The sequence below is a fragment of the Magnolia sinica genome, chromosome 13 (assembly GCF_029962835.1).
Source record: "Magnolia sinica isolate HGM2019 chromosome 13, MsV1, whole genome shotgun sequence".
NCBI lineage: Eukaryota > Viridiplantae > Streptophyta > Magnoliopsida > Magnoliales > Magnoliaceae > Magnolia > Magnolia sinica.
The window spans coordinates 42,360,394-42,381,527 of NC_080585.1; the positions used below are offsets into that span (position 1 = coordinate 42,360,394).

The 21,134-nt window shown below is 38.1% G+C and overlaps 1 protein-coding gene across 1 annotated transcript in view; it reads right to left on the reverse strand.

The window, feature by feature from the left end:
- The window catches only part of LOC131223666 (phenylacetaldehyde reductase-like), an 86,477-nt gene that overhangs the window by 54,288 nt on the left and 11,055 nt on the right, over positions 1 to 21,134 (reverse strand). The window lies entirely within an intron of this gene.

Here is a 21,134-nt window from a genome sequence, read left to right on the forward strand (position 1 = left end):
AACTGGTTTCCCTTAAAGAGAAAACCATCCTAGATATGCAAGTCACTTGACTGATATGCCTAGCATTTGGCCCACACGTCCTTGAAGTCGTTATCATCTACGTATAATTTTTGGAGGCGCTCAAACCTTATGACTTTGTTACTCATGGTAACCAGTAAGGTTGCTCGTCTACTAAGTGCATCAATGACCTTGTTTTACTGTCATACTTTATGTTTCAATACGAATATAAATTCCTATAAGAAAGAAATCCATCTGACATGCACATGATTGACATTATCCTGATTGTTAATATATTTACGGGCTTGATAATCTATACGAAGGATGAACTCCCTGTAGATCAGATAATGTCTCCAATAACACAAAGCATATACAACTACATATAATTTCATCTCATATGTCAACTACTTCTTACGAACTTCACTTAGCTTCTCATTGTATAAAGCTACCAACCTATCTTTTTGAGACAACATGCCTCAAATACCCACATAAGAAGTATTGCACTCGACCTCGAATATATAATTTGTCAAAGTCAGGGAACACAGGGACCGGGATGGTAGACAATCGTTGCTTAATCTCCACAAAGCTTCTTCCTACCTCCTTAGTCCATTGAAATTGACCATTTTTCATGCAATCAGTAATAGGGGCCATAATGGTACTAAATTTTCTTACGAACTGACGATAAAAAGTCACAACCTATGAAAAGATCGCACTTCATGAATATTTTTCGGGATTGGCCACTCTTTAATGGCCTATACTTTCTCTTCGTCTCCATAGATTCCTGTGTATATCACTACAAAGCCTAAAAACAAGAGACTATCTATCAAAAAACTACACTTCTTCATATTAAGGTATAATTTATTTTTTGTAAACACTTGAAACTCTTACATGAGATGCTCCGCATGATCTTCCTTGCTCTGAATATAAATCAGGATATCATCAAAATAAACAGCTACGAACTGCCCAATAAATGATTTCAGAACCTTGTTCATTAACGTTATATACAAATTTGTGTGGACTACATAGGAAACATGGGGAATAATGATGTCAAACTTTCCTAGTGTCTATCGTGATGTTTATTTGTCATTCAACATGTTCCTATGATCACATAGAAATACACTAAGGGAAAACATAAATATCAGCTTGATCTAAAACTTTCATGGCCCACAAGTAGTTTCAATAATAACCATTCAATTAAGACTATTTTTTATGTTATGGTCCACTTGAGCTTTGAAAATGCTTCAATTTCAAGCTCATAGTTGTTAGTTTTCGTTTAGTTCTGTCACATGTGACTTATGCGGGCGTGTGATAATCGATTGTATGGCTTAATTGAAACCAAACAACTTGACCCCAAGTGCCACTATATGCAAATATATCAAACGTAAGTGTATATGACCGAGACCTGAAAAGATCGGTTGCCTATTCAACCACTTGCTATATGGTTATAAGATGTTCAGGCAATTGTGAGTAGGGTTCTTACTCCGAAGATAAGTTGCACCCTGCCTTCCGTACAAAGGGACTTTTAACTACGAGATAAACACAAAGGAAATATTCACAGTCGATCACAAAAAGCAACTATATTGCTTGTATTATAATTAGTAATAGTCCAATGCAAAAAGCATACACTTGGATTACAGCTAAAGATTACCGCTACTAGATTATGACTAAGGATTACTGTTACTTTTAGGATAGAGCTAAGATATTATAAGGTAATTTGATTTGTTTGATTGGTTTGGTATGAGACGATTTGCTTTGTTGAATTCTTTCGCTATTTATAAATCTTTGTTACGACTTCTATTCAGACATTTCTCTTCTTTTATTCAACGGTTATGCCAACTGAATCATTGCCACGTTTGTCTTTAAAATCCTTCCCCTATTGTCACGTGTCCCTTTAACCATTCTTTTCCGCTTGACCACTTTCCGGCTCTTAGACTTCTCGGTCATGTCCTGTCATCAGCTGACGTGTATCATCCAACTCAACGCCAATTGTACTTATGTAGAAAACACTTTAAATATCTCTAAAGATCTTTCGCATGCTATACATTTTTCATGCAACGACACATGTTTGCTTTTAATTGGCTTGACCAGAATCGGAGTACAACATTGCCCCCCACGTTGCCTCACCTTTGGTTGAAAGGTGAAAGCGACGTTGGTTCATTGTTTGGAGCAATAAATGCGATTACTCGATAGGGCAAAAATATTAAAATTGATCATCTTGATCAAACTTAGCCATCTCAGTCTCAAAAATATCAAATTCAACTATCTTAATCGAACTCGACCATTTTGGTCGAAAAATGTCATATTCGGCCATATTGGTTGAAAAACATCAAAGTCGGTTATCTTGATCAAATTTAGTGATCTTGATCGAAAAACATCAAATTCACCCGCGGCAATAAAGACTATCGCTCAATACATTGTGTATAAGGCTTATAGTAGACCGAGAGAGTAATACAACCAAGAATCTGGCCTGCCACCTCCTGGACCAGTTGTAAAACTTAATCATGGTACAAATTATGTGGTTCAAGCACAAGAGGTGGCTCAGAACCTACCCGGTATTGTTCCCCATTATGAGGGATATTCGTAAGGAAGGGCTGCTCTCGGGTATTCCCTAATTTCTTTCCTTAGGAATGAAATTCTTGTTATCCCATTCAAATCGTCTGAACTCAGTAAGCGAATGAATATTCTGCACCTCCTGTACTAAAGTATAGTGTGTGTTGTGTTATGAAAGAAGTATTGGTGGTGCTATCCGTATTAGTGTCAGATTTCCTAGAGAACTAGTCTCAACAATTTGATGAGGCACAACAGGTACTCTTTCAGTAAATATAACCATCTTCTGATTTAAGCTCTTAGTCTGACTAATCATCCACCTATTGAAGGTTTCAGCTTGGATTCATGACTGCTCTGCAATATGATGAATCCCCATGCCTATCATATAATCCACCTGCTATTATCTCATGAGGATTTCTCCGAGATGAAGATGCCCTATCTGGGTTTGGCGGATTAAGTTGTGGGTTTGGCTATGGATTTAATAGCTCAGGCACTGGCTGCACCTGCATTTCCTCCTTTAGTGTAAAAGGTTCATTAGCACCAGAAGAATTACAAGTATTTTTTCAGCTCATATTTTCACAAGATCATTACACTGGTATGTATACTTAAACTTTTGAGTCCTACTAGGCGTGTCAAAAATTATTGCATGGCTAGTGCACAATTAATATTTATAACAACCAAGTAGTTTTTACTCCCATCAAGTGTGCTAAAATTTATTAGCTTTTGATTTGGTTTGGTCAAGTGTGACATGTACGGGCATGCCAGAACCGATTATGCAGCTCAATTGAAATTGAACTACTTAACCCCAAGCGCTAAGATATGCAAATACATCAAACATGAGCATATATGGCCAAGGCCTGAGAAGATCGGTCGCGTATTCATCCAATCGCAATATCATTGTAAGATGATTAAGCGATTGTCGGGGGTGGGGTTCTTTCTCTAAAGATGAGTTGTACCTTGCTTTCCATATAAAAAGACTTTTAACTACGAGATCTGTCAAACACAAAGAAAATACTCACCACATTGATCACAAGGAGCAATTACAGGATATCTTTATGAAAGTAGAACTGCTCGTATTGAAATCGGAAATAGTCCAACACAGAAGCATAAACTTGTATCATAGCTAAAGATTACCACTACTGAATTATGACTAAGAATTACCGCTGCTCATATGATAGAGCTAAGATATGATAAGGAAAGATTATTTAATTTATTTAATTATTTTGGTATGAGATAATTTATTTTATTAAATTTTAGCTTCGTTATAGCTTCTCTTTAGTCGTTTATCTTTTATTTTTTTAATTTTTTTAAAAAAAATATCATTCCTTTCTTTTCTTAAATATACATGCTTTTAATTGTTTTTCCTCTCCACGTTTTACCTGTTAAATATTTTTTACCGTACTTTGCATCACTTGACATGTATCATCCGGCTTAGTGTCAGTGATAATTTCATAGAAAATGGTTTAAATATAAGTAACGAGGTATATCTTTTTGTAATTCGAGATACATAGCTATCCTTAAAAAATATATTAATCTGATAAGATGGATGACCAAGTAAATAAAATACATAATTATCAGTGAGCTCCAAAGAGAGCTTGCTCATTGCACAAACTAAAGTGTCCCGCTTACTATGGTAATTGTTGAAACTTTTTAGTGCCGGCCGTAACGTTTATTTGCCATATAACATTTTCATTGTGTCATGTACGGTAAAACTTATGTGGTCCCCAGGAAGTTTTTAACGGTGGTTATTCAATACCCCACTAGTTGGTCCACTTGCGCCTTGGATCTGCCTATTTTTAAGGTTGATACCCTAAAATGATATGGAAAAATGGATGAACGGTCTGGATAAAACCCATACACCCTGTGGTGTATGATGAACCATTAGCCCCTGCAAATTACCAGAGATTCCTCGGTTATTTTAAAAGGCATTATTACATACAAATTCCAATGATGGTATGGTATTACATCGGACACATGCACACAACTCCATGAATGCAGCATTCCTCAACCTCAATCCAACCGTCCAAATTGCCTGTCAATGCGTATTGAATGGAGCTCAAATATTCTCTAGGCAGACGGTACTAGAGAGAGGTGATAACTGATAAGAGGTGGAAAAAGATATACGGTTCGGATTCGGCGATTAATTTGGAATATTACACAGTAGAAACCCCACTAGTTGGTCCACTTGCGCCTTGGATCTGCCTATTTTTAAGGTTGATACCCTAAAATGATATGGAAAAATGGATGAACGGTCTGGATAAAACCCATACACCCTGTGGTGTATGATGAACCATTAGCCCCTGCAAATTACCAGAGATTCCTCGGTTATTTTAAAAGGCATTATTACATACAAATTCCAATGATGGTATGGTATTACATCGGACACATGCACACAACTCCATGAATGCAGCATTCCTCAACCTCAATCCAACCGTCCAAATTGCCTGTCAATGCGTATTGAATGGAGCTCAAATATTCTCTAGGCAGACGGTACTAGAGAGAGGTGATAACTGATAAGAGGTGGAAAAAGATATACGGTTCGGATTCGGCGATTAATTTGGAATATTACACAGTAGAACCGATGGAACCGAGCGGTCTTTTCCGAGGTGCAGGTGGCGGAAAAACGTGTCAATCGCTTTCCGCGGATTGCACGCCCCACCGGCCTCGAGAGCGGAGGATGCGGATTAGCTTAGGGCCTGTTTGGGCTCCCTACTGAAGTGGCCTGTGAGCCCCACCATGATGTATATGTTGTATCCACGCCGTCCATATATTTGTAAATATCATTTTAGGGCATGAGCCAAAAAATAAGACAGATCCAAAACTCACGTGGACCCTTGAACAGAAAAAAGTGGGAACAATGACACCCACCGTTGAAACCTTCATAGAGTCCACCATGATGTTTATTTGAGATCCAACATGTTTATAAGTTAAAATAGACGTGTAATAAGGTAAAACATAAATATCAGCTTGATCGAAAACTTCCGTGGCCCCTAAATTTTTTCAAGGGAAGTCGTCCAGTCACCGCTGTTTTCTGTGGTGTGATTCATTTAATCTTTGGATCTTATTCATTATTTGTCTCATTCCCTAAAATGATCTCTCCAAATTGATGGACGGTGTAGATACAACACATACATCATAGTGGGGCCCACAAAACGTGATGACGTCACTTCTGTATGGAGTCTTGCTGCGTCGGTTCGGTAGCTAATACACGTTCGAGAGGAGATTAGGTGAGACCCCGGCCTCACCCAAAGACGGTGCGGCCCTTACCACGGGGTTATCATGGGGCCCACCTTGATGTGTGTATTATGTATCCACGCCGTCCATACGTTTTTTCAGATCATTTTCGGTATTATTACAAAAATGAAGCATATCGAATTATCAAGTGGACCGTACCGTAAAAAATAGTGGTGATTGACCATTAATGGGTCACAAAAGTTTTGTATCAAGCTAATATTTGTTTTACCCTTCATTGAGGCTTATGTGACCTTATCAAAAAATTGGATGGTAAATAAACACTATCCAAACATTAAGGTGTGCCCTAAGAAGTTTTTAATGGTAGGACATTTAATCACCACTGTTTCTTATTGTGTGGTCCACCTAATAATTGGATCTGCTTCATTTGTAAGATAATGCCTTAAAATTATCTGTAAAAACAGGTCGACGGAATGGATACATAATACATACATAAAGGTGGGCCTCACAATAATTCCATGGTAAGGGCCTTACCGTCTGGGGTGAGGCCGGGTCTCACCTAACCCGCTCTCACCGACGACCCACTATGATGTATGGGTTATATGTCCAGCATTCATCCATTTTTTCGAGGTTATTTTAAGGAATGGACTCAAAAAACTAGTGCAGATAAAAATTCTTAAGTGGACCTATCCATTTTTATAGATTATTTTGCCGTCATGCGCGTCTTATGTTGGTTTGAAGGTTATCAAACATCGCGGTGGCCGTGGAAAGATTTCAATAATAAGCTTCCGTGTCTCATTACTTTTGATTTTCTTTATTTTTGAGACCATGCTATAAAATGATAAAAAATAATAATAATAAGAAATTAAATAGATAAAAGGTGTAGATATAGGACGCGGCGTCTGATAAAAAAATAAAATAATAATAATAATAAATAGATAAAAGGTGTAGATATAGGAAGTGGCGTCCTACCACCGTCCAGGCAGGGCTCAATGGGGCCCACAGTGATGTAAGTGTTTTATCCACACCGTTTGTTGTTTTAAGGTATGATGTAAAATATTAAGCAGGTAAAAATGTTAAGTGGGCTATAAAGTGGGGATTGAACATCCACCATTGAAAAGTTCCGGAGAGTTGGAGAAGTTTTGAATCAAACTTATATTTGTATTTTCATTTCACCTACGTCTACATGATCTTATTAATAAGTTGGATTGTAAAAAAACATCAGTGGCCTTCTAAAGGTTTCACCGGTGGGTGTCATTTTCACCTGAGCTGTGAACTTGCCACGTTATTTGAGTAATAACTTAAAATGGTTTAACAAAAGCCATGAACTGTTTAGATAAAATACTTACATCACTTTGGGCCCACAGAGGTGTAGGACGCAGGCGCAGATTAGATACTAACAAGGTCAGTATCCAAATCGCTACTGAAGTGACGTCACCAAGCTCGGTTGGCCCACCATGATGCATGTTTTATATCCGTACTGTCCATCCATTTGGAGAAATAGTTTTATGGCATGATAAAACTAATGAGATAGATCTAAAGTTCAAGTGGACCCACCATAGAAAACAGTGGGGACAGTGACATCCACCGTTCCAAACTTCTTAGGGGCCACAGAAGTTTCCGATCAAGATTATATATATTTTTTCACTTCATCTATTTGTACGTTAATTTATGAATAGGTTGGATCTAAAAAAATACATCATGGTGAGCCCTGTAAATGTTTCAACGGTGGGTGTGACTATCACACAGTTTTCTGTGGTGGGTCCACTTGAACTTTAGATCTATATCATTCTTTTACTCATGCCATAAAACGATCTCTAAAAATGGATGGACGGTAGGGATACAACACATGCATCATGATGGGGTCCACAGAGCTTGGTGACGTCACTTCAGTAGCGATTCGGCTACTGACATTATCAGTATCAAATCCGCGCCCGTAGGACTCCAATCCGCGTCGGTGGATATAACACATACATTGGTGACGTCAACACACCACTGAGGTCAGTGGTGTGTGACACCACGCAATCGGCTTCCCTCAATTACTCAGAAAATGGTTAAAAATGCATATAAATCAGATAATCCTAGCCATCCGATCAGCGGTATTCAAAGCCCGGAGGGAGATGAAGTGAAGAAAGGCTACGGCAAGGATTATCTAATATATGCTTATGTTTGGAATATGAACCATCCATTTTTACGTTCAAAAAAAGAATGAGCTATCCATGATGGGGCCCACTAGATAGATGGACTTGATTAATGGAGAGACGGTTTACTCCATAGGATGGCTAGAACCATGCAACCAGTGTCATTTTTCCAGGTTAAGCTCCATTTACCCTGGACCACGACAAATGAACGGTCTAGATCGAGGTACATGCATGTAAAGGTGTATGCGGACTATACTCTTGCAGACATCCACAGTTTAGGAAGATGTACAGTGGAGACGGAAGAATAGGGAATATGGTAGGGCAATCTCAACTGTACATGTGGCATATGGTCATGCGCAAACCTGGTCCACGCATTAGAGCGACTGTGGAAAAAGTAATGGACAGGATTGTCTGATAGTTTTTGCTTTTTGGAATTTTACAAACAACTACCTAATTAATAGGTAAATTACATTTCGGTACCTATGTTCCATTACATGTTTTAACAGCGGTTGGGTGTGCATACGAGCAAATGCGAGGTCCAGACCATGATGTTTATCTAAAATCAATGCTAAGTTCCTAATCACCTGGTGCGTCACCTCAAGTTAGGTGAAGGGCGTAAAAATCACTCCATCTGTGACTAGATTGACGACATGATTGGAAACAATGTAGAGAGCAATGATCACCTGTCAAACTGTTTCCCTTCATAGTACATGTCAGAATTAGACAGTGGGCCTGAGTTTAGGCCCAAGCTTATTTGTGTGGAATCTAATGGTTATAGTGGATTTTGTATAACCATCACGACTAAAGGTGGGCATCGAGTCGAGTTGGACCGATTTAGGTGCAACCCAACTCGATGTGATTTTGAAAAATGCCTTACTCCAACTTGATCCAACTCGGTACCAAGTCCAGCATGTCTGACTCGATCCGAGTCCAGGTCTGGGCTGGGCTAATCTGACCGAGTCCGACCCGGTCAAAAATACCAAGTCAGATCGGGATAAAATGGATGGACCAAGGGGATAAAATACACAAATCATGGTGGACCTCACATAGTTTACTCAGCATGATAAGCGTACTGAGTGACGCAACCTGCTTCCTTCCATCTCCACCATTTCTTGTGTGTGGTCCATCCTCTTAACATTAAACAAAAAACTTATATATAAAAAAAAAAACCACACCTAATGGGCCGTTAGCTGCCGCCTGCCGGATGAGAGAGAGAGAGAGAGAGAGAGAGAGAGAGAGAGAGAGAGAGGAGGATGAGGAAGTTCGGATGGTTGTTGCCGTCTGCCGGAGTTATGTTTTTTTTTTTTTAACATACCATACCCGACAACCTGAGTCGAGTTGGGTTTCAGTTCAAGTCGAGTCTGACGGATCAAGTTTCGGGTCAAGTTACTAGTTAACTCGAACTCGACTCCATTTGAGTTTGGATTGGGTGAAGCTTAATCGATTCAAACAGACTCATTCATTCGTTTCAGGTCGAGTCGGATGAGTCAAGTTGGGCGAGTCAAGTCGGTTCGTGCCCGACTCTAATCACAACAGGCGTCTCTCACCCAATTCCCTACAGTTTCCTTTGGTGTGGCCCATTAGGATAGATTTAACCTAAACTAGGATTAATCATCTAATGATTGGAATAGATGTCACATAAGCATCATGGTGGGCCCCACCAAAATTGAAAGTCTCATGCATGATTAAAGAGTTTTTACAGGCCCATCATGATGTTTGTTATAGGAAAAATGGACCGACCAACTATCTACAGGCCAGTTCAGCACTTCAAACAGCAAGAGGTGCGACCCAATGATCCGACCCTCGTCTCCTCGACCAACTGTAGACAAAGGTCAAGCTTCATCTCTCAGCATAAGGTCAGGATAAACATTGACCAACCATGATATGAAAGAAACAATCTACTCTCCTCAGGTCGGCAAGACCCGTCCTCTGATGGATACGACCTGACCTCAATCGTGTGAACGAGGTCGGCAAGACCCGCCCTCCACGGGATCCGACCTAACCTCTATCTGATCTGTCAGTGATCTCAACCGAAGATTCAGGAAACCGACCTCAATATGGCTGTACTCGGGATTCTAGCTAAGGACCCAGAAAGATCCTCCTGCCAAGCAAGGAGTCCAAATCCTACTACAATCCATCCTTACCAAAACAGGGAGATGCCCTCCACGCCACCGCCTCTCTCCACCTATAAATAAGCGTATCCTCGATGGTGAAAAGTACATATAATCTCCAACTCAAAGTTCTCCTTTGGACTAAAACCCGAATTCCCTGTCTGACTTATGCATCGGAGGGTCCCCTGCACGAGCCAGGGTCTTCCTTGTTTGCTCTCTGTGCACGTTCACCAGTCCAGGGAGGGCTAACCAGATTTCCGCATCAACAGTTTGGTGTCATCTGTGGGAACAACATTAAAAGTTGTTCTCGTCTCTCCAGGCTCAATGATGGCAAAAGGGAAGAAGAAGGCAACCCCCTCCACCGCTGCCCCTGATCTCGCGCCACCAGAGCAGTTTACTAGCCACCGGGATTCCTCATCCCAGCTTCAGGCTGACTTTGCACCCGCAGGACCAATGCAGCGGTCTAGGAGTCGAGGAGGTCAGCTTGTCTCCCTCGAACATGAAGTTAAGATTCTAAATAAAAACTTGAAATCAATGAAGCAGTTATTGGAATAATTGCAACCTCGCCTCATCCAAAGGACTAGGCAAGTTCCAAGACGAGCAACTACAGAAGTACCCGACCCGTCCAAAGTGCCTGTTGGCTCTCAAAGAAGCAAGCAGATCGGAACCTCAAAGCCACCACCTTCTCATGTCTCGGGAACCGCTGCGTTGCCCACATCTGACCTACACCACGAATTGAAGAAAAAGAAACGCAACAAAATTCTCGAAGCAATGATGGAGGTGATGGCTGAGAGCAGAGACCTCTGGGAAGCTGAGCTCAACGACTTACAGGGTCAAATCGGTGATATAAATTAGGCTTACTGCCCGATCAGTTCGACCTCAGTTGAAGCGATACCGGAGGAAACCAAGCCTCCGTTCATTGTCGACATCATGCACACCCAGCTAACACTGAGATTCTGAATGCCACAGATCACCCTGTATTGTGGGACCATTAACCCAGCCGAGCATCTAGAGTCCTTTAAGGCATGAATGAGACTCCATGGCACATCAACCACAGTCATGTGCCAAGTGTTTTCCCTAACCCTAACAGGAGCAACTCGGAAGTGGTTCCGACAACTAAAGTCACAATCGATCAGCTCTTTCACACGGCTCAGCAAGGTATTCATTACCAACTTTATTGGAGGAAAAGAAAGACTCAAGCCGGCCTCTTATATCCTTAATGTCATCCAAAAGGACGACGAATTGTTAAAAGACTGCATTAAAAGTTTTAATTTATAATCGGTGCAAGTACAAGGAGGCCCATAGCACCATAGCTCTTTTTTTTTTCTTTCTTTTAAATCAAGCTGACCTATGAATTTGGTGGGTCACGTCAAAGGAAAATGTTAGGAGTCGTATGGCCACCGTTAATTTTTAAGGGGCCTTCCGTGATAATTGTATCAGGTACTATATCATTAACCACCAATATAACCTACATATTCCCTGTATCACTAGGTATTGGGCTGTTTCCGGCCGAGACAGCCGTATCATTCATTGACGATACCGGCATGCATTGGGCGATTTGCACCTGTTTTGGACAATACTTCAGCCTTAACAGTCCCCCTTCATCAACAAAACCATCTTCCAACGAAATCTTCCTTCTTCCGTTCATTTCATCTGCCTCTACACCCTAATCCATTTTGCCCAAACTCATCTTCATTAAACTATCAACAGAAAATTACATTCCATGGAAAATTAGGAGAGGTAGTTGGACGTATAGCTTCTGTTTTAAAAAGACCGCATCTTTTGTCTTAAAAAAACAAAAAAGTACTAGAAAATTCTATCCATTGCTTTCTCCCCGGTTTCCCGATTACTGTTTTCGTTTCCAAGTGGAGTGAATTCTAGGATATGAACTAACCATGCTCGGTCTCAACTTACTGACACTTTGCTCGCACATCACACGCTGCAATGTATCCTGTAGAGAAAGATTGTCATCTTCCATCATTTAATGTGTAAAAAGGCAAGGGGACTACCACAGTATGAAAATTGAACTCAACCCTGTCTTCATTTGTTTGCACTTGGTTTGTTTCCTGTTTACTTTTGGTGTGTGCAGGCGTACCTGAATTAACATGGCGGTTCAATTCAATCCAATCAACTTTGCACCCCAGCGTCAAAATAAGCAGATATATTAAATTTGACAATATATATTATACTTTATTTTTGACCGATGCAAAAAGAGTCAATAAGAAAATGACATTTGACATTACACAAAGGATACATGTATATCTACATGAAAAAAATAAAATAAAATAAAATTTAAGAGATATAATACAACTTTTATGAAATTATAACTGGCATTGATTTGATGTTACACATCATTTGAGGATGAGGCGTAATTAATAAGTTATTGCAGTTAAACTAAGTAAAAGCTTGAACTGCAACCGAGAGGCAAAATGTGATCAAAAAGATAGAATGGAGCTCAGTCGTGTATCAGGTACTGTATCATTAACCACCAATATAACCTACATATTCCCTGTATCACTAGGTATTGGGCTGTCTCCGGCTGATACAGCCGTATCATTCATTGAGGATACCGGCATGCATTGGGCGATTTGCACCTGTTTTGGACAATACTTAAGCCTTAACAGTCCCCCTTCATCAACAAAACCATCTTCCAACGAAATCTTCCTTCTTCCTTTCATTTCATCTGCCTCCACACCCTAATCCATTTTGCCCAAACTCATCTTCATTAAACTATCAACAGAAAATTACATTCCATGGAAATGCCACGTCATTCCTACAGCCCATGGGTAAGTATTTTTGAATCAGATCCCAAATCACTAGATTCACCTGACATTATCTTGATGATAATTCAGGTTGGTTAGTTCCTCCATGCTCCATGAGCTTCCCACCCTGTTAAGCAAAAGATCCACTGTGATATACTGGTATCTGCTATTCTTCCACTAGAACATCTCATCTTCAGATTCATCTCCATTCTTGGCATTCCACTACTTTTTCTTCTCTTCCCTTTTTTTTTTTTTTTTCCCCACACGTCTGATAATGCTGCCGAAGTAGCCTAGCTGCATCATATTCTTCACAAGTTCAGGTTTCATAGTGGCACTTGTATGCCATTGCGACAATCAAAGCACTATGAAGTTTTTCGAAAATCAATCTTCCATGTTAGTACAAGACATGTTCAGCTTGATCCTCATTTCGTTCCTAGAAAAGATCAAGAAAGTGCCCTGTACCATGTTTCTATTGTTAGCTTGTTGATGTCTTCATAAAAGGTTCAAAATGAATCATCATCTAGCCAGTCATCCAAGCTGCTGATGCACCCTCAGATTGAGGTGGCCGGAGTAAAAGTTTATTTTTTAAAAAAAAATTTACCCATGTAAGAGTTCTACAATTTTTTCTTGAAAGCTTTTTTCTTTTTCCCTTTTCTGCAGTTTTGAAAATTTCTAGGAATTTGTAATATAAACAATGCTGAACTACATAAACTATTCTTATGTATTTGAAAGGTAGAATGATAACAGTACACCTTGGGTCCCATTACGACAGATAGGCCAATAGTTAATATCCTGACCATTCAACACTAAAAATATTTCCAAGAAAAATCCCATTCTCCTGTTTGGGAGTTGACTTCTCCCATCAAGAATCCCCTCAAAATCTCTCCCCCACCAATTTTGCATTTCCATATAAAATTTTATTCCGCAACTTCTTAAGCTTCACCTCTCAGCTTTCTTCTCCTTTCTCCTTCTATGAAATTGTCCATTTTAAAGAGGGATGGGCCATCAAAGGTGAGACACATACGATAGATGACTAAATTAATGAGCAGGCCTTTTCTAGTATATTCAACATGGACCATACATTCTCCAAGTGGCTGGAATCATTTGATCAGAGTAGTTTTTGAGAGGGATGAACAATCAAAGATGGGTTGACGATTAGACCTTTTCTAGTATGTTGGGCATTGGTCATATATGTATGATCATCTGATTCAAGTGGTTTTTTATATTAAAAATTAGCCCTACACATAGTGGAGCCCATAGATACAAGAACAGTTCACATAGTCCATCAGATTCCAAGAAAATAACTCCCAAAACTACATAAAAAGGAGGAAAGAAGTTTCCAAGAAAAATTGTGAACTCCCTAATAGGTGAAAGTTGTTTACTTTCCACCTTTTCATGAAAAGTAGGAATCAAGAAAAAGTCACTTTCTCTACTTTTGATTTCCTGATTGTGACTCTAAGAACTTTATACAAAAAGGACATTTTGTCCTTTCATATACCGATAGTTTTCTATAAGAACTAGACTTCTTATCCAAATATTAATTGAAAAACAATGGTAAAATCTTTTAATCCTAGTGTGGATGTTATTTTGGCTAAAATGATGTTGGGTTTGTAAAGTTGCTGGTTCGCGTTGTATTCTTTGCTGTTGTCGCTTCCGCCTCTCAGCTTTTTAATAAAATAAATTCATTACCCTTCAAAAAAATAAAAAAATCTTTTTATTCATCTCTTATATTTTCTGCTTTCGATGTTGAAGATATGATCTTTCTCCACTATTTGTACATCATCAACAAGTAGGAAACATTCCAAAATTCCACTTTCATGTCCTCCCAATTGTTGATCATACCATGACTGGATCATTGATTAGTTTCTTTGAAACCATTCCACAGTTGGTGGCAGCCTTCTCCATCTTCACGTTAGCATATTTTACCTTTTTCACTCTAGCATGTTGTACCCTATGTTTTAAATATCGACGATATCGGTCGATATATCCCACGATATATCTTGTATCCCGCCTATGCGATACAAAACACACTAGTGTCGATATATCCTACATGTTCGATCCGCTGAGCATTTTCAATTTCTGATCTTCTTCTTTTTTCTTTTTTCTTTTTCTTTTTTTTGAAATTACGATAAATTGGTGTCAAATGGTTATAAATCCATTGGTTCTTTCATGTTTTGTATGAAAAATCATGGAGTTGCAGCTAGGGGTGTACATCGAGTCGACCTGGCCTCAGCTCGACTCAGCTCAGCCACTAGCTGACCTCAGCTCAAACTTGACTCGGCTCAGTCCTCGAGCCTGACTGGCCACCTCGGCTCGGTTCGATCAGCAGCTTGGGCCAGTTCGAGCCAAGTTCGAGCCGAGGCAGAGTTCGCCATTGCAGCATTTTCACAAACACCTGGACTGCGCCATCAAAATCTCAGTGTATTTGAGACAGCAGCAATGGTTTTACAGGTATTTTATCAAACACTAAGCAACATAAAAATCAAGAAAAAAAGGGTGTTGGTTTCATATACATACCTTGCCACCAGCCACACTTCTTTTGAGTCATTTCATCAAACACTTGGTGAGCAACATCAATATCAAAGTAACCGAGTCACCGAACTGGTTCAATCCGAGTCGAGTCCAGCTGGGGCCAGCTCGAACTCATTTTCGAGGTAAAAAAAACCAGCTCGAACTCAGCTTCAAACCAAGTTGAATCGAGCTTTTTCGAGTCGAGTCGAGCGAGATAACTGAGCTAGCTCGATTTGTGTACACCTCTAGTTGCAACTTTGATTTCGATATCCATTGGTTTTTCATGTTCTCCATATTTTGTTCAAAATTTTCCTTCAACTAGCTATCAATTAAGACTAATTTCGAAGTATTTATAAGTATTTGATGAAATGATCATCACATACACTCCAATTTCGACATTTGAGTGTAGGTGGTCTGATTTGGGGAAAATTGAAAAAAAAATTAAAAAATCTCCAATTTCTCCCAAATTGCTTGCAATGTTGCACTCCAAACATGAAATCAAGCATGTATGAGGGTTGAAATACTAATTTGTTAAATCCTTGTCAATTTTGAGAAAATAAAAATCATTTTAAAGTAAAAATTAATAAAATATTTTTTTTCTTTCCAAATCTCCCTTCAACCAGCTGTCAATTGAGACTAATTTCAAAGTATTTATGAGCGTTTGATGAAATGATTATCACATACACTCTAAATGTTATGCATTCAATATGCATATAGTTGCATTAATTAAGTCAAACAACTCATAGCTTAGGACGCTATACAAAGGGAACTTATTATGTGCACTTCTTTTTCCCTATGTTTCCCAAAAAGTGCAATAAATTACCTAACACAAATAATATATCATATGCGATAACCGATACGTATCTGTATCCCAAGGATGCAATACGTAACGCGATACTGATATTTCGAACACTGATTGTACCTACATTTATATTCAGGCACATCAAACTTGATTCCATGGTGATTATAATAACAATCAGATCTCTATAACAATCAACCCATCTGTCCCAACAATAACCAAAACCAGCACTTCTTCACCCATATCCATGTGTACGAGCAACATGCCCCCTGTGCACCATCAATTCTTAGAGCTGTCAAAAGCATACGGTCAGCCCTACCATTAGGTTTGGGCTGTGGGACATGATCCAATTCCTCTCCAAATGCTTTTGGACTTTAGGCACACATGTAGAACCATAAACCCCCTCAAATCTTTGACATGTATTTTGTAGGATCCTTACATCGAGCCCGCATTGCTATGATAATTCAGTAACCTCAAAACCTGACTTTTGACTCGATTTCCAACCAGGTCCATTTGACTCCATGACTAAACTTGGTGTTTAGATAATATTGTGTTTAGGTAATATTTCAAAATATTATACATAGGCATATACAGCTCCATATAGCCAACCCTAATTAGTTGGGATCAGTGTACAAAGTATCGGTATCACTATAAGTTTCGCTGGACAGGGACACAAACAATATCGATATTAACGACTGGAAATGAGGGGAAACGATGGGGAAACAAGGGAAAAACGATAAAAATTTTCAGTGAAAATTCAGGAGATGCTAAAATACACATATTTGCATATTTGTGAATAAAAAAATTGCAAAAAAAAAAAAAATGCATACATAATAAATTTCTATTTGATGGGAGCTTAAAAGCATATGTTGTTATAAGAAATCAATCCAACCATCCTATCAATCCCATCCATCCATCCAACCATCCAATCATCCAACCTTTGATCCAAAGGTCCATCAACATTTTAGAACATCAATAACACTATATTTCGCTGAGAAATCATCAACAACTACAAAGGAAATGAAAGAATGTGGTCTCAATATCGCCCATGTTGCATTATTGATAATATTGTCAATAATTTGATCACTTCATGCAACCATGCCCCATAAAAAATTTGAAATGGATTTTTTTAATAAACAATTTTTTGGTAATATCGATATATTGGCGATATTATCGAAATATCACCGATACACTGGTGATACAAGCAACACCTATAATTTACACAATCGAAAATATTAACGATACATTGGAGATATCAATACATCAGTGATACAAACGACACCTAAAATTTACACAGTCGAAATTATTGGCAATACATTGGCGATATCGATACATTGGTGATACTTAGTGATACATCGCCAATACCTAGAATTTTTTACACTACTGGAGTTATCGGTATTGCCGAGCTGAAGATGATAATATCAGGGATATCTCAATAATATTGAGGACACTCTAAGCAATGGTTAGGATAAGGCCTACATGATGATGATGATACCCATGTTATGCACTAACCAATATATGAATGTAGCGTAAATGGAGAAAAGAAAGTCATGCATAAGTGTTCTAAGTATCAGTATCGCTATAAGTTTCGTTGGTTGGAGATACAGAAACAATATCAATATTGCCAATAATATCGCTAATAACTGGACATGTGGGAAAACATAGGAAAAACAGTGAAATTTTTAATGAAACTTCAGGAAATGTTAAAATACACATATTTGCTTGTATAGGAATAAACAAATTGTACAAAGAATGCATACATAATAAGTTTTTATTTAATGGGGCATAAAAACATGTGTCGTCATAAGAAATTAGTCCAACACCATCCCATCTAACCATCCAACCATCCATCCATCCAAACATCCATTCATATTTTAGAATATCAACAACACATGATATTTCGCCAAGAAATCATTGACGGAGGGAAAGGAAACAAAATATTGTGGTCTTGATATTGCGCATATTGTGATAACGATAATATCAATATATTATCAATATTATCATCGACAAATTGAACACTGCATACAACCATGTGCCCATAAAAAAATTTGAAGCGTATTTATTTTATTTTTTTAAGAGATATTTTATGATATCAATACATTGGAGATATTATCGAAATATTGTCAATACACTTGTGATATAAGCGACACCTAGAATTTACATCGTCGAAAAGATTGACAATACATAGGCAATATCAATACACGTGACACTTGGAATTTACACAGTTGAAAATATTGATGATACATTGGCAATATCGATAGATAGGCAATAATTAGTGATACATTGCTGATACCTAAATTTTATGATAATACTAGTGTTATCGGTATCGCTACCAATTTTATCGGTATCGTTGGGCTGGAGATAAAGATAATATCGGAGTTATTTTGATAACATCAAGGATACTTTAAGCAATGGAGTGTTTGAAGTATCAGTATCGCTTCAAGTTTCGCTGGCTATGGATACAGAAACAATATCGGTATCGCCGATAACATCACTGATAATCGAAAATGCGGGAAAACATTAGGGAAACATGGGGAAATTGGTGGAAATTTTCAATGAAACTTCAAAAGATGCTAAAATACACATATTTGCATATTTAAAAATAAAAAATTACAAAAATAATGCATAAATAATAAGTTTCCATTTAATGGGGGCTTAAAAGCATGTGTTGTTGTAAACAATCAGTCCAACCATCCAATCATTCCCATCCATCCATCCAACCATCCTACCTTCCATCCAGTGTGGAATTGAAAAACATGTTTGGCATAAATGAGTATTCTCTCCTTGAAAAGCCATTTGAAAAGGATGGACTTAAATTTGTGGGCCCCATCGTAAGGTTTGTGACATATCCATGCCATCCATCCATTTTATCATAACATTTTAGGCCATGAGACCAAAAATGAGGCAGATCCAAAGCTCAAGTGGCCCACACCATAGGAAATCATGGTCATAAAAGGTTTTTAACGGTAGGCATTCAACCCACTTTTTCGTGTGTTGTGGTCCCGTTGAGCTTTGGATTTGCCTCAATTTTGGGTTCATGCCCTAAAATCAACTGGCAAAATAAATGGATTGTGTGGATAAGCTACATATATCATAGTGGGCCCCACATGAAATTCGCACAATCCTCGATTTTAGTGTCCAAAAAGCAAGCAATCATTGTCAACATAGAAAAAAGTGTAGAAATTACATTGGTAATTAATCATTACCCATTTACATGCATTTACATGAGGGAATTGAAAAACAAACACCCCCTTAGCAATGCATCACCAATATCTAGAATTTATGATACTGCATTACCATAATATTGGGGATACTTCGAACATACTGCATTACAAAACCAAATAAACACAAAACACCCCCATCTTATAAGAAGAAAAAGCAAAAAGAACAAGGCTGCTTTGGTGCTTTGGTGGTTATTTGCAGGCGGTGTTTAGAGTATTAGTAGCAATACATGTATTAATGACAGAGGATAAGGAAACATGTATCGATATCACTAATATTATCGCCAATATTAGGAAAAATGTGGGTGTGTAAGGGAGATACCAGGGAATTATTGGGAAAAAGGTGGATTTTTCAATGAAACTTCAAGAGATATTAAAAGACCCAAGTGTACACATCTAAGAATAAAATATTGCCAAAAAAAGAAGTAACTATACATAATGAGTTTCCATTTTATGGGGGGCCTAAATCATGTGTTGTTGGAAAAAATCAATATAGAATAAATATATAAAATTTGTAACCAATCAATAGATCGCCCAACACTAATCATATTACAAATTTCCATATTAATCAACAATGAAAAACACACTTTCTAATTAAATAGATTTTAATTTTTAAATAATTAAAAAATATATTTTTTCGTAAAAAAAGGAAAAATTATGGCCAATTGATAAATTACCCCTCTATGATAAACATATCAAATTTGCACAGATCGATTCTCAATTTAAGGGTTAAAAATGAAGGACATTATGATTTCTCTCATTTTCCCTCAAATGTTAATTATTTACACCAAAAATCTGTCATTATCATGCATAGACATAGATTTCCATTAAGATCCAAGCTAACATTTGAAAAAAATAAAAATAAAAAATGAAGTTTCTATGGATTTTTCGCCACCTTCTAATTCCAACCCTAGATCCGTTTCAAGTTGAGATTTCTCTTCAAAATTCAAGGTTTGATTCAACAAAAACAAAGATGAATGATCAAAATCACCTAACATTTTTGAGTTTTTTATTTTTTATTTTTTTGAGAGCGGATTCTTTCCAATTTTCTGTCAATTTTGACCTATTTATGAATGTTTCCCTAGTATCAGGGATATTCTAACTAGTATCAAGGATATCATTACTCGTATCACCAATTCCAGGGAACTTTTATAAGGGATTCTTCTCAAAATAACACCGATATTTTTAAACATAAGTGATATTGAAAATTTTTAAATACTCGTAGTTTCAATATCACTGACCTAGAGAAACCAATAACATCGGCAATATTATCGATAATATCCCCGATATTCTTAACATTGTTCACAGGTTATATTGTGGTGTAAGCACCCATCTAACAAGTTCTAAGATTGCTTTGAAACTCGTGCAGGTCTTGACCTGCAGTGACGGAGCAAAGGACAACAGAATTGAAAACAAAACTTGAAGATTTTATAACCCAAAGACTTGACCATGGGTTCACTACCACAAATCTTGAGGCCGAAAAGAAAAGTGTTAAAAATATTATTCTACCTCAATATGACCTGTGGCTAATCACCAAACACAGCCTAATACTTTTTCTCCCAATAAAATCAATCAAAGCAATCTGCGAACTTACTCAAACTCGAAAGGTGACTCGATCAGAAAGTCACTTGAGTCAAGCCAACTCAACCAACGGTCAAGATGAGAGATGACGAAGACTTCACTTGTTTCAAAACTATATAACTAAAACCGTAGATGCTGATCATTTTACGAACCAAATGGCATTTTTAGCAAATACCATCATATAAGAGGTGGTTACTTGAACCCGCTTGGGGTTTGGGAGAATGGCTAGCGTCATGGGTTTGCTCCCCATAGACGCAGTTTCGATTCCCCTC